Source organism: Nilaparvata lugens, chromosome 2 (genome assembly GCF_014356525.2).
Source record: "Nilaparvata lugens isolate BPH chromosome 2, ASM1435652v1, whole genome shotgun sequence".
Classification (NCBI taxonomy): Eukaryota; Metazoa; Arthropoda; class Insecta; order Hemiptera; family Delphacidae; genus Nilaparvata; species Nilaparvata lugens.
Window position 1 is genome coordinate 64,878,793 of NC_052505.1, and position 16,401 is coordinate 64,895,193.

At 33.5% G+C, this 16,401-nt stretch overlaps 1 protein-coding gene across 4 annotated transcripts in view; it reads left to right on the forward strand.

Annotated features, from left to right (window-relative positions):
• Nucleotides 1–16,401, forward strand: part of LOC111047722 (serum factor response D) — a 282,522-nt gene that overhangs the window by 205,438 nt on the left and 60,683 nt on the right. The gene's annotated exons all lie outside the window — the stretch shown is intronic.

Below are 16,401 nucleotides of genomic sequence, written 5' to 3' on the forward strand. Positions count from 1 at the left end.
TAGTAACAGTTGGCATTGTTATTTAGAAGCAGTGAAAACTTCTCAAAGGTTAACTGAACTCATTTATTGAATGATTATTGAATGGGTTATTTTCCTGTTCTATAAAAATCTAGAATTTCTGTCTCATGATTGACGTTTTTGACGTCTAGTGAGTTTAGTTTGTGTGTTTGAGTTTAGTTTGGATTTCCCATGTTCCACGAGATTTGCTCATCACAAGAAACTTCAATATCAAATGTTATTATTAGTGGAGGAAAGAATGAACTAAATCATGAGCTTCTACAAGATTATTCTAGTCCTATGAAGAAGGATTGTGAAAGCGTTTGTTTCAATAATATAAATGGGTCGACGGATTTAACTCATTTCTCCATTTTACCCACGTCACGGTATTTGTAATCCACCCTCAAAGTAGGCATATGACGTGGTAGGCCGTTGTAAACAGGGCACAATTGGTTGATAATGTCACAGCTTGAACGTCAAACACGGTGTTCCAAATCGAATATCTGTGTTAAATTTCTTATTTTCAGTTTCATTTTTATTTTTATCTCTCATGTGACGGCCTAGGATCCATTAGGCCTAATACAAATTTTTCATTCGGAATGTCAACAAGGATAATAATAGTAAAAATGTATTCTCTCCATACTACAACATATATTATAATTAATCTTGCATTCCAAGCTACAGTTCCTGTTATTGAGTTCACACCAAGTGCATCTTAAGCTGCGTTTAAACCAAAGTTAATAGCAAAATGTTAATAACTTAATCCTTATAGAATCTATTAGATCGAACATATCTTATCATACACGTGATGAACATATGTGTTTGTCAAGTTCCGTTCAATCTAATAGAATCTATAAAGATTAAGTTGTTAACATTTTGTTAATAACTTTGGTGTAAACCCAGCTTAAGACAGTCTATATATCTGAGCCTTCACTACCAATTATTATTATTTGATGAATTTCTTGATATCAGAAGAATATCACATCACAACAAAATCTAACCACAGAATAATCATGATTTCAACAACAGCAGCAATGAGTAGAACTGATATTGATATAGGGTAACATCACCAGAGTTGGAGTCAATCAATAATAATTATTGAAATTTTGATCAGATAAAAGATTTGGTGATTCAACTGAAATAAAGTTTTCTTGGAACTCTTCAATATTCCAAGAATACATTTACAAACAGTAAAACATTTTTTTCTTTATTTTCTTATACGTAAATCACATTGAAATACGCTCTGCATTTTCTTACAAGTCTTGAATTTTTGCTATAACTAAAATTATGAGTAATAATCGAGCACAGAACACTCGGAAAAAAGTATAATAATAATCTCACTAATTTCAATCTTGAATCAATCTTTTTGGTTCGTAACTCACATGAATTTATAAATCAATTTACTTTCCACATTATCTCTCTTATGATTCACGCAGTCTGCCGGCCAGGTTGGAATCATCCTCACAAAATTTGCTTTCATGTATCTCCAACTTCTACAATGGAACTCTGTACATTAATTTTTAGATAAGTGTACATTATTATTAATAATATTCACATCCGAAGTCTCCATCAGATTCTTAATTTAAAAAGGTATATGGGTAGACTTCAATCTTCTGTTGCAGTCTCACAGATTATCATGAACTCATCATGGGGATATCCTAGTACATTTTTTCTCTTCTGAAGAAGCATCTGTTCAGTTGAGCTTCTGCTAATTTTAACGCATCTGCCAACCGGAAAGGAAGGGTACTCCCTTTAAAAGAAATATTCTCTTAAATGAATTTCTCAAACATCTGTAGAATATAGAGGTCCATTATATCCGTTGCGAATTCCCACCGATCATTCTCTCAGAAATATGCATCGCTGAATTTAATCTTGGAGAATGAGCATCTGCAAGTATACTTAAATTTTTTATTCTGTATGATCATTTCTCATGAATCTATAGCTTGAAGAATAGTATTTTACGTAACAAGGATGGGAAGGGAACTTTTGCAGGCGAGAGTGATGCTTCTAGTCGAGGCGTTAGCCGAGCACTATTCATTCGAGCACTGCAAAAGACATTCACGTCCAAGTAACGTACACTATTTATTATCATAATAATCTAAAGAAGAATATTTGAGAAATATAAAACATTACCTGCTTGTGCTGACGTTACTACAAGCATTCTGTAAACATAACCTAGTTTCCAAATTTCGAATCAGGAATTTCTTGATTGTAGTTGACAAAACTTCCACCTGGAGCGCTAAATGGCGGGTTTTTGCAACAGTGTTGCTGTTCCTATTCCGGAACTGAGAAACATACTCGACTGTAAAGAAAACATATGATTTCAATACAGTATAGTATGCTGTAATGAGAATCATATGTTTATTTGTTCTACAATCAGCTATTTACCGGCTTGATTCCATGCATGTAAAACAGATGATATTAAATGACTATGACAAAAAATATCATGACATTATCATTACACAAATCAATATCATACTATTCGCAATATTGGAATATTTTTCTGAAAAACAGAACAGACAAGAAGGGATAACTCAGAGCTGTAGCTTAAAATTCATTGATTCAAACTCCAACTCTCAATCTGTTTTAGTTTCGGCTACTTGTGTATTAAACGTGTAAACTTTTCTGTATTTGTTAACTGTTTATTGTAGGAGGTATCTTAATCACTCGATTGAGATGATAAGGGATGAAATGTGGGATTATCGCTTATAGTAATTATTCTTCTACCCTAATGCTGCATGCAAATCAAATACTTGTTACTCATTCAAATAAAGCACAAGAAGGGATTTTGACAAAAAATATATATTCGTAGTTGATGGAGAATGTAGACCATAATAGAAATTCAGAACAAGATCAAAAATATACAACATGCGACATTTGTACTCGTTTTATCCCAGTGAGCCTTCATTCATTTCGAATCTCACACGCAATTAACATTGTAACATTTTCCGGCTTAGAGACCAGTGCCTGCCTAATAGGAAATGACCATGAGATTATCCACTCCACGTGAAACCACGAACTCAAGGCATGATTTCCAAAGTGCTCTGCTCAGTCGCTACGCAAATGAGACGTGATGTATCTGAGACTAGAATCCATCTTCTACCTGCGTCGAACACAAAAACTCCAAGGACAACGTCTAGACGATCATTGCACTCCACAAAACCTATCGTTCTCTCTTGCTCTGAACGCATGGCTTACGAAGGCTGTCACAGAAAATAGAAATAGAACGATTGAACCCACCCCAATGTAGCCTCCAGTTTCGTGATCTCCAGAACTATTAGGGTGGAGTTTGATGGAGAGAATGAGGAGTTGTTTGAATCAGGCCCTACACATATCCAGAAACAATTTCTTTAGAAAGAGAGAAGTTCAGTAAGACTTTCAGAAGGGTCTAATAATTTAGCCAATAGAGAAGAATCAAGAGATTGTAAATATTATATTCAATGTCACATTAGTTTGAAAACTACTCTTAAAAATATTCTTAGCCGAATACGCTTTGGTTACACATCAATCAATGTCAAAAGCCAATCAGAATCAGAACTATTTCTGTTGCGGGAAACTAAATACCACGGTCTATAGAGGAAGAATAATTTAATACAGGACATAGTAGTTAACAATAAAATCAACTTCTTTTAACCGTGCTAAAAACATTCTTAGGAACCGTTAATGGATATGGTATTTTGTTTAAATTTACGTTTATAAAATTTATCTGCGAATTCTCGTCTATGATTTATTGTTTTTGATACATTATTTACATGGATACAAATTTACATGGAATTCACAAAGAAATATTCAGTAGATTTTAGTATATAATTTACTGTTCAGGCTTACTGACCATTTTCAGCTACTGAATTGAGTGAGCTTTTAGATTGCTTATTACGTCCTCACCAAATGGAACATTAGTGTTGGTGACTAAATGATCATAAAGCAATCGCCATCTCCTTCGGTCGGGCTCAACTAATGGTTCATAGCGTAATAATTGATTGTGACGTTTGCTTGTGCGCTTTTTTGACCTATATTCAATTTATTTGAAACCAATTGAGCAAATACTAAAAGGCTGTCTTACTTAACAACTACCGATGATGTATGACGTATATGCAAGAAAATAACGACAAACGTCAATTATTATGGGTTTCTTAATGCAAAATGTTTGTTCCATTGTTCTAATGTCACATTCAGATCTCAGTTTCATGGATGAGGCTTGTCGTAAAATATTCATGAGCCTTCTCAAACGTCTAGTACCCATTCATTAACCTACTCTTACCCATCAGGTGAGAATGAATTTCAATTCTGTGTTGATCTCAGTTCATATTCAAATATGTTTTTGAAACTAGCTCAAAGTATATTCTATGTTTCTTTTTTGTTCTACTGTCATAGATTTTTTGGCTTTGATAAGATCCAAGTACTGCGTAAAGACTACACACCATATTATAAATCCTTATAAGAACGTGTATCGGCTCATTTGCATGCTCCAAACATGATAATCGATGTATCAATTAAATACATTCAATAAGTTAAAAGTTCATGATGATTAATAATGCTTTTAAACAAATCACAGTTCGAAAATACATCTACATTTGTAATAGAAAGTTTATGTTTGGTATGATTTAATGTTGGGGTTTAATGTTTTATGTTAGCGGTGTGGTTTATGTTAGTTATAAAAATTGGAAAATTTATTGGAATAAAAAATTGATATATATTGTGGATGACCACATGAGCTTTTTGCTTGTGCGTTGGTAATGGAGAGTGCGATTGTGAATAAATTGATGGGATGATCAAACGTCCATGCATCGGCAGAATTCGAATCCGCGAACCAGGTGGTGCTAGAAGACGGAAGTTTGTAACGCTCTTTATCTTTAGACCGACCCGGCCAGCTAACTTGGAGAAAAACTTCATCCTATATAGTTCTTAAAATATTGAGTGGAATATTTAATTAACGATTTCTCAGTTATTCAGAGTCAATGGGGAATATTCTCAATATCAAAAACATTTGTATATTTATTCTCGTTTAGGGGAAGAGAATTGACTTTTACAGGGGTGTTATTTGGTGATTACAACTATTATAACTACTGTTCTACAGTGGAAAAATTCAAAATTTAATTCAGAAATAACTCCTTCACTGGGAGAATAGATCATAAAATAACTGGATTGGAACATATATAGTCTCTATCAAATTCTCAAATGATGACAATAATTGATCATTGATCCATTTTGTTTGTCCATTTCCTCTTGGAAATTCATAGTAGAATAAAAGTAGATTGATCATGGAATAATCATAAGTCAATTCGGTGGGAAATCATATCTGGTTGCAGCACTCGATTGAACCAATAACCAATAAGAGAAAGTAGAACAACAAGAAATACTTCAATTTTCAATCTATTCCATGCCAGTAATAAAGCTCAGCTACTATTTTACTATAATTCTGGAATACAGTATTCTTCAGCTACCATTTTCGTATAGTTTGGTAGACTGTACCGCTGCAATCTTCATTTTGCGAATTTCTCGTGCCGAATTTCTAATCCTTGAATTGGCAATCTTAAATTCGCTATTATTCGGTGGAAAATTGCGCTCTTCCGACCTCCCACATTATTGAACATGAGTTTCCTCCTTTCACCAGCCTCCTACCTCCTACCTGTTGAGTAGATAGTGTCCCCTTGACCCAACAAATGATCTTTGGCCTTCCTCAACTACTCCGCAGTTATATACTCTATACTCACATAGTAGTACTGTAATACACTCAAAATAACATACCTACTCTGCTTTTTCAGTTGAAAAATATCTGCGCTTGTCGTATTACATGTTGCATTATAACAACCACTGTTTGAAACAGTGTCTTGTCTGTTTCCATTCATCCATTATTCAATGCAACAATATCCAATTTGACACACACTTGAAAAAATGATACATATATTCCCAACTCCTATGAAGATTTCTTTACCAGTAGTGCTAACAACCCCAATCATTTACCTACAGATTATACACAGCTTGAAGCTTAGATTTTATAGAACAAAATATGTACAGATTACAAGTACAGATTGCCAACACCGATTTAAAACATTTGTTACAGACAGCTGCATGCAATGCTATACTGTATTTCCAACGCTGCTTAAACTAGCCTGAGGGTTCAAAGGTATGGTTATAAAACTTTTGGCTTCAAAGTCCCATCTATTTTCCTCAAAGAACACTGCAGTATTCACTAGAGTGTGATAAACATTAATCACTAATCTAAATGTCAGGTTTTGTCTCATAGAGTCGGAAAAAGGTTGAAAATTCAATAGTTTTCTTCACTCCTGAACATATCCTTTCAAACCCATGCTATTTTATTCTAATTATATATTTTCATGAATATTGTCAACACAAAATCCTGCCAAAAATCACTGTAGTGGACATGTATCTGGTTTCAAACACATATGAACACCCTACAACTGTGATGTCTTTCTTATAAAAAATAATAATTTAGATCTAAAACTTGTCTGTTTGCCTCTCTACCCGCTAATTATTTCTTCTCCTCTTTCTCACATATCTACTTTTTCACATAATAGCTCTTCCCTCCTCAATCTCATTTCAATCCAAACCAAGACCTATGTTGAATGACTCGACTGGACTTTGGACTGGAAATAATCATTTTTTTACAAACACAACACAACAAACGCCTACTTACAAGTGGTCGATTCCCATACGCACATGACTGGACGCGTTCACTGACATTCCCCCACCACAGCATTTCCTTGGTGGCGAGAAAAAATCAAGGTCAATATCACCCTGAAGCCTGGAGCGACCTGAGAAGATGGGGAGAAGTGAAGAAGAAGGAGAAAAAGTGAAGAAGATAAGTAGAAGTGATCAGGTCTCTGACCGACCAGCTGGAATTCCTCCTCCTTCTTCTCTATCCTCTCATCTCTTTTCTTTCCTCTTCTTTCTTATTCTCTTTCCCATCTCCTCTTAACATTGACCATATTAACAGTGTGATAACTCACATTCTATACCAAAATTGGCATCTCCATTACAAAGGTTTATCTGGGGACCGAAACTGATTCTCAAGATTTCCATTGATATTCGCATTATTAATTTGAGGATGATATAGAGCATAATGTATAGACACATGCATTCTTACTTGTTAGCACTATTGATTTACTCGAGCATGTTGCTATGTGAGTTTTGGTTATAATAAAACAATAAAAAAGTGTAGAATAATCGGATAGTCTACTCATTTCGATATCATCGAAACCTTCATCGGTTTAATGTTTGAAGCTCTAAAAAACTATCTTGTACTTTTCTGGGGTTTTAGCATTTTATTCAGTAAAAACAATTCAATACGTTAACAAATGAAAACTATGTTATTCTTCCACCTCTGAACAGGGAAAAACCTGTCACTGTGATGTTGAGCGTTTATCAAAGTACTTTGGAGAGAAAATCTTTTTAAAATACTCTATTTAAATTTTGCTCCAATGCAATAGCACATTTTAAACATCAAATAACGCACCAAAATTACAAAAGCGTTCAGCCAATGGAAAACAAGACTTGTGACCACACTGCTGTAAGTCCCTGACTCCCGCTTTGACCGCAGCCAGCGAGTCAACTTCTCAACTCGCATACACACGCAACACAGAGGATAACACCAGTCTGGCAGTCTTTTTGTGTTTTGCGGACAGCAAGGGCAATGTTCGCTCTCCCGATCTTATCCTTTACATCGTTGAGTTCGAGTTCTTTCACTGGTTCGTGTTCTAAACCTATCTCATCCTTGGAAACCTGTTGGGAACTTGTTCCGATTCATTATTACTGGAGCTGCAATTTTGATAATCGTTAATCTTTGCACTACTCTCCTCCTCAGTTCAAAACTGGTCACTGGTGAACTAACGGACAATAGTAAATATTATTTTCGTTATGATGTTAAATCTCTCTTTGATATCAGAATCTTTGATCCGTCTTGACAAGAAGTGATCGAAACGAATAGTTGTAAATTAATTGTGACACGTGAAACTTGTACCACGAATGATATTATATTACAGCAAAAAGCGTGAGAGATTTCCTCTACTGTAGCCTAGAAATCAATTGATGAAATTATTGCACTAGCATCCAACCATATTTCGAATGTTGAATCTGACAGGAGCAATTCAAAACCAGGAAAATAAATAAATTAACGATCCGACATCACGACGATGACGTAATTTTTTGGATTTTCGTGCAACTTACCCCTGTACTGTTGCTTGATCAATACAAGTTGAATAATATAGAAATCAATAAGTATAGACAAACTATATTGCTATTCCTGTGTTTAATAATTCAAATGTAAACAAAAATAACATATATTCGTTTTTGTAAGATTATATTACTCCTTCAGTTTTACTCCTATAATTCTCTACCTCAAATATAATTCTATAATATAATAAAACTATAATAACTATAATATTGTTATAATTTTCTACCTAAAATCCTTAAACACGTTCACTGTGTTGTCACACAAAATACGTTTTTTTCTTCTATTGCTACCTAGTGTTCAATGAATGGAGTCGTAAAAACAGAATAATTATTGTTTACAATGCGTATCACTTGCTCCTTTCTCTACTTCTTTATGGAGCCGACACAGTTTTAGCTTGTAAAAATTTTTTTTATTAGAAACAACAAATAGATTCAACGTTCTAGCTAACTTATCCCTGTTTATATTCCTATAATCTAAAGCTTATTCTCTCTCGTTTCAACACCAAGCAAGAGCACCTATCAATCTGTTCTCTCATACTCTTCACCTCTTCTACCATTCTTTCACTCTCTCACTCAAGTCTTCTACCAACATTTTTGTTTGATTCAGTCCAAGAGCACAGACATAATGTGATATTGGACTTTCTAAACAGACTCTTCATGGAATTTCAGCACTTTTCCTCATCTGACTCATCTGAATGTTTATTCCTCTCCAGATTTCAAGTTGAGGTTGTTGGAATAGCTTATTTTTTCCTCTTATTTTTTATTTTACGTTTTCCTCGAACCCACTTCAGACGTCAATTACAAACACATTATTTGAGTGGGTCTCCATCATGTGAAACTCCATCGTTTAAAACTATTACTATTTTTTTTTCACTGTATAATAATTTCAAACATAAAAAAAATTGGTGGATGAATACAGTTCAAAATAGGCATTAGACATAGTATGAAAAAGGATTAATTTGCCCCATGTACAGTAATACCAATTCATCATCTCTCAATAGCTATTACAGTTTTAATCATAGTTATCCTCAAATTTGAGATTGATTAACCGATTGAGTACACCTTCACCAGAGGAAAATTTATTATTGAATAAATAAAAGAAAACAGTGATGAAACATAAAATTCATGTACGGTATGTAGACACCAAGCACAGATGACAATTTACCAAATCCGAGGAACCAATATGAGATATTGATTGATTGATTGATTGAGTACTTTATTTATGTAGATTACAATATATACTGTCTTATACACTTATATACAATAGCTTACAATACAGCAAAATTATAGATGAATTTACATGATATAGACTAAGAAATGAATAGACTAAGATGAAGAGAGAGAGAGAGAGAGAGAGAGAGAGAGTGAGAGAGAGGGAGGGACTAGAAGAGAGGAGATCGGTCATGGAATCTTCATACATCACTTTAATTCGACTATCATGGCCAGTCTCATATCTAAATCTCCATAATTTCCAATAATAATGGTGAATATTACAACTCAACTAGTATGTGTATAGTACATTAGGTTGTATGTAATTCTGGGTGAATGTTGTATTCAGGAGTACAGTTTAGTATATTTCTCAAAGGAATAGGATTTCAATTCAAGTCAAAACTTATGATAGAGAAAGAAGCTACCTTTATTGTCGTTACGGTAATACCGCAATTCTCCCAGTGGATTATGAATGAAAACTATGTGAAAATATTTTCCAATCTATTGGTCTCTCCCACAATTACATTTTTCTTAGCGACACGGACACTGAATTCAAGAAACTTGGTTCAAACTATGTACTGTATATGAAGGGTACACAATAAATAAGATATTTAATACTATCATCTACTAGTGACCCAGTTCATTGGAGAGCTCGCAGTGTTAACGGTAAACTAGGTATATGGTTCTTTTAACGCTACATCAGTGGCGGCTTCATTTTTTACTTCAACTCCAACCAACTGGAACGACTTATTCCAGTTATACTGAACTGTAAAATCAATTTTGGTCGGTTTCCCCAAATTGGATTAAAATACTGTTATGCTTATAAGTAAAAAAAAATGAAATATCATATGAGCAAAATCAGGATTGAGAAGAGTTTTATCTACATGATTTTCGAAACATCTTGTTCATCAAACATTACGAATTAAATATTACGTCTAATTTGACATGAAGTCTAAACTTTTGATATGAACCTAGCTTACCTATTCCAATACTTTACTAAAATAAAGTGTAAAACAAATTATGTAAGTCTATTCTATATATGCGTATGCATTCATAGGCCAAGGTTAAAAAATTTTGCACTTAATTTGTTAAATAATAGTAGACTCAAGTAAGTTCTGGAGCCACTGACAAGCCTCTTCTCCAGTCAGCACTCCATGATATGAGTGTTGTGGACACTCAGATATCAGGTGATTCATTGATTGAATTTGACCACATTGGCACAGAGAGAGGGTCAGAGGTGTATCCCCCATGCTGTTGTCAGCTCAGCACCGGTGGCCACACCACTCTATTATATGTATTATTATGTAGCTTATTCTACGATACTGTACTATGAAGATCTATCTATCTGTACTACGATGATCAGCTCACACTTTACTTCACGGTTCAACTTCATTGTTGAAGTACTACTAATATTTACACATTCTATATATTTATGTTGTGTGATGTTTTGCAACTGTATATTCCATTTTTTCTTTGTCTCCGTATGGAACATGGATTTCGTAAATACCGATGTAATTAATGGAAAAGCATAATTTTTAGAAGCAATAAACATAATTACTGAATAAACGATTACTGTGTTCTTATTAGTTCAAAATTTCATGGAACAACTTTCAGAAAGGTCTGAACGTACTAAGCTAGAATCGGGTTTTAATTCTTGGGTCAGGACTTACTTAACTAGAATCGGATCACAATTTTATTAATATTGACAACTCACACCTAGTCAATATTGACAACTTAGGAGTGAATTTTTGAACCAATAATAAAAATAATAACTGCAATACTTAGTTGCCAAGTTTCCGGAACTGAGCAAACCAAGCTGGTAATATTTAAAACTTGAGTTACCAGTGTCGTTATCTTGAGACACTATTAATGGATTTTCTGTTGTATCTAACTCCAATTAAGAAAGGCGTCTGATGATAACAATTATTCACAGTAGATAGTGTCATTGCAAAAGTCAAGGTTTATCACGCCTAGCAAAGGAGTGGTTGTTGCAATAGTCAGTCGTTCAGTTATCGCTGAGATAAAATGCAGAATGGCATTACAGTACATTTATATATGACCAGCTTCACGGCGGTTTATATATGAACATGCTGGTAACAATGAGTACTTGAGATAAGTTTCCTTGAGTGCAGGCTGTAGCAATAGTTGTAACAGAAAATTAATTGTCAGTTCAGCAAACATCATAAAACAGGCATTGCAGTATAGAACTGTGCAGTCAATCAGGCCTTCACCTACCTGCAATCATACTGACGCCAATATAGGCTTATTAATGACAATATAGACCTATATCGGTTCTTAGAAGCTGAGGAAAGAACAATATCAGTCCTGATCACAAGATGTTGTAATGAGTTTAGTCAGTTCCAATCACTGAGCTCTACACTACGTATCAATACGTATCACTGGTTTCTATTGAACACAATATTATTCTGAATTCTGATATTAAAAATATCAAATGGAAAAAAATTAAGAATTATAAAGAATATGAGAATTCAAGGAGAGAAACAGAAGTATTCCACATCAATACACATTAAATGATGTTGAGAACATAGAAAATCATATAGAGTATAAGCTGTTGTATGATTTCATTATAATGTATAGTCTATACTCTGTATTTATGGTTTAGTGTTACCTACCTTTGCCGTGTTAGCTTTGCCTATGGCTCTGCTATATTTGGAAATACCATTTTATAACTTGATAAAATGATACTTGTATGATGATGAAGTTTCTTCATTTTTGGACGAATCAGCGAAAATTATATTTCATATCTTATTGGAAAGTTTTAAGAAAATTGTGAATCAAGGATATTATTTGATAATAAAAACAATTATTATTTTGTAAGATGTAATCCTTACCAAAGCTTGAATAATATATAATAGTAAATATTAATAGTAATACAATTTTTGATTAAAGGGAGGAATATACGGAGAAATATGTGGATTTATAATCTCTTATTGCAGTAGATTTGAATTAATTACAAATTCGATGTCTAGATATATTTCGTTAAATGTGTATAGGAATTGATTATAATTCATATTTTGCCATGTTGTATTGAGGGAATTTAATTGTAATAATTCCCAATCACACGAGAACTTTCATAACCACTTTTCAAAATATTAGAGTACTGAATATTATCAGGCCGGGTGCAGATAAACTAGAAACTTCCAGCTTTTCCAAAATAGAACATCCAGATGAGTCTTGGAATTCCCTCAGACAAGCTCTAAAATCCCTGTTGATTCTAATCATTGAAAAAGCCCACTTAGTGAGAAGATTCGCCCCCACAGTGACGTCAGAAGGAACCACGCTATTCCTTGTTTCATCACTGATAGATCACGATCTCTTGCGTCTGCGATCCACCATCCTTGTCTCGCAGCCAACAGCAACTATTGCGTCACTGTTTCTCTCTCACTCATCACCATTCACTCTTTCTGTCTGTGTGTCTCCTGATCCTAAATGCGTCATAGTTTGTAGAAGTAAGTTATTGACACAAATAAAAGTTTATTCAACGGTGATTTCGAAATTGACTACTGTACACCCGTACACAACTCACAAATAGAATTCGACGAATGCTTTCGTTTTCATGATTGACTCAATATTTTTTACAATATTACTCTTATAATCGGGGTTTGCATCAATTAAAAGCATTTCTCAATTATTTTAGAAATTTATTTTTCATTGAGGATGCATGAATTTATAATTTCTTAGGCAATCCGATCACATACTCAATAGGAGAATATTTACTTTTATTTTGAAACGCAAAACGTATATTGATAAACCTTCACTAGACGGTGAATGTTACGTATTCTCATTACGTATTTTCATTTGAGATTTGAGTGATTGAATATTGTTGTATTGAGTAATCTAAATTTTCACATCATTACTTTGGCAATGTGATTAAAACTGAAGAACATCCACACTTCATAACGCAGATCATGATATTACATGAATTCCCATTGAACCCTAGAACGTATACACTAAAATAGCATTGTTTTTCCTCATATTTCCTTTTTTCTCTTAATGAATTTAATTTCTTTGTATTGTGATTATTCTCTTGATTACGATTTTTGAGATTTTACCGTGTGCTACTATATTGTCGTAAATAAATAAATGAATATAATGTCAAGCAGTACATTCCATCTTCTGGTCTTGAAATGGGCTCTTACAATCTTACAATCTAAGGATCTACGGTTTTTACTCCAATGTACCGTTCTTTGAAATCTACGTTACTTTGTTATAAAACTAGGAAGAATTCTCTTCACATTTTCAACTTCTCTGTATCTTCTGTTGTTTCTATTGTACCAAATTTATTGATGTTTTTTAAGGTTTCGTGATAATAACATACGGTAGAATTAATTTTAAACACTGAAAACGCAATTTTTCAAACCAAGCCCCTATTTGAAATGTTACATCTATTTTTGCTTGAAAACCTTTCAATTGATTTGTCATATAATTCAATTGAACAATTAGCAGTAGAATTTGATACTCTGTACTCATTTCATATAATTACAATACTTCATTTCATTGTAATTACAATGTACAATATCCTATTCAGTGTGATGGTATGCAATTGAACGATAGCCAATAATGGATTTCGAGGCCTTTTTAGTAAGTTTGTGACAAAATACCGATTTCCGTTGAAGCTGGTGATCATTTTTTCTGAAATCAATGATCCTGATAGAAGAAGAATGTGTAATTGATGAGAAAAATGGAGGATCATACGATGGTGCCTTGAATCATCACATTTCACGGTACATTTGCTATCAATGAAAGGTTATCAAATTGAGGTTTTTTCTTGAAAAATACTCGTTTCAAGCCCTATCTGTTATAAGTGAGTGGGTGTGAGTCCATTCATGTAAGTTTATTCTAGATAGGAGAAGTTAATGAAATATTAAATGATAAAATCAGTTAAATTCTTAATAATTCAATTATTGTTTCAGTATATATAATATTTGTAGACTACTCGAAATCGGAAAGAGATTTTTTTGAAATCTTTAGCAAGTACAGTATCTAGTTTGATATTTCTACTTTTGAAGATAATATTAAATACTCTGAGAAAATTTATTAAAGTATTGAATTATGAAGACGGAATAGTAAAGATGTAGGTGAATAAATAATTAACATATCTTGATGAATATGTCTGTCATTTGTGAACAATTGTCTTTCTATTTAACATATCTTATTTGTCTCAATCTAAATTTTTTCTCTAGAATTTTGGCCAACAAAGAGAATATGTAGGTAGGACAAATCTAAAAGTTTGTGAAATTCTCATTTCATCTGAAACGAAAAAGACAACGGCAGATATATTTCTTGGGAATTCCAATTCCATTATTTGTGTTAATTCCACTTATAAGTCCAAGGAACAGTATATCTTGAACTTTATTCATCACAGTGGAGGATCTCAGCATCCTTCTTTCAATTTCAGAGTGTATAGCCTAATTTAGTTTGCTCTTAAACATGTATCACTTGAATTTCAAAGGAATGAATCCATGGAATCAATGAATGAATCACTATCTGGAAGCACTATCTGATTTACATTTAAAAGATTGAAAGCTGCTCCACTTCGACTATGGGTTACAAAAGCACTCACTCAAAACATGTCTCCCAAGACATCAAACTTCTTCCGTTACAGCCATTTGAAACACATAAATCGCTGGTTTTTTTACCCTCATTTGCAGATAATTTACAAGCGTGGACCGTAGACCCAATTTACGATCATATCATTAAGTCGCACGTTGCCAGGTAGTGTGACTTGCAATAAAACTTATATGTAGTGTTATGTAAAAGGAAGTACGGTATAAGACAGAGCAGATCTTGCATTGTGTATAACTATTGGTGAATACACTCTTCTCTTGAAACAATATCTGAGTTGAGGCCCGAACGGGTTGTCTGTCAAGGTTGACTCTGAAAACTTTCCTCAATGAGCAATCTTATCGTTTGGCCAGGTCACAGACCCATTTATCAAACACTCCTACCTCAGTGGGAAGAGAAAATCATTTGTTTCTTCCAATATGTAACAGTTTTGAAACAATTGATTGGTAAAATGTGAAGATGGTTTTAGATTGTTAATGAACAGGCAATTATAAATCTTATTATATTTACGGATACCGTAGAACGTTTTTTGTTGAGGATGATTCCCACATGAGCCATTGGCTTGTATATAGATGATGAGAGGGTGTAAAATGGGCACCTACAGAATGAATGAATAGTTTGAGGTGAGTGTGAGTTCCAAACCTGAAAGAGATTTTGAAGCTCATAACACTGAACTATTTAGTCGGATTGGCGTCAAACAGTGGCACTTTCAACAGGAAAACCGAGAGTTGAGCATTAAACAATTTCATCTAATTTGAGCGATTAGATAATAGTCTGACTGCTGGTCCAATAACTCTCCTGTACCTGAAATTTTCAAATAGGAATAGAAACAAGTTGAATGTCAACAGAAGATGATGAGCAGAAGTGAACACCGAATAAATGGAATTTTGACAAGGAATTTATTTTTAAGTGAAGTTCTTAAAACTTATATCAAAGGAAAATAAAAACGGAACAATAGAAACGGTTGTTCCTTTTCCTGTGCTTGATTGATTCATTAGTCGATGATTGATGAGTAACAATTTCTTTACTATTGTCAGGATACAAAGCCTATGCCAGCATATTTTCTAAAATTAATGTATAATTGAGGCATAAATCAAATGTACTCACGTCAAATTATGTAAAACTCATTTAATTATAGTTTTATTAAATTCTTATAGTATTATTTCGTATAATTTACCAATTTATTGTCAGAGTCATTCGTCAACTGCCTACCAATGTTTGTTTACTTACTACCTTATTTTCAATAATTAGGTTAGAGTGAATTGCGCCAAAATTGATGACAAGCCTTATCTGTCAGCTGTTGATACTGCCGGCTACTGTGCTACTGTGATATCTCTATATTGTCTGTTTTCATTTTAAAACTAACTCAAGCTTGTTCATTTCTGCAACCCCTGTTTATTTTCTGTTTATCTGCTT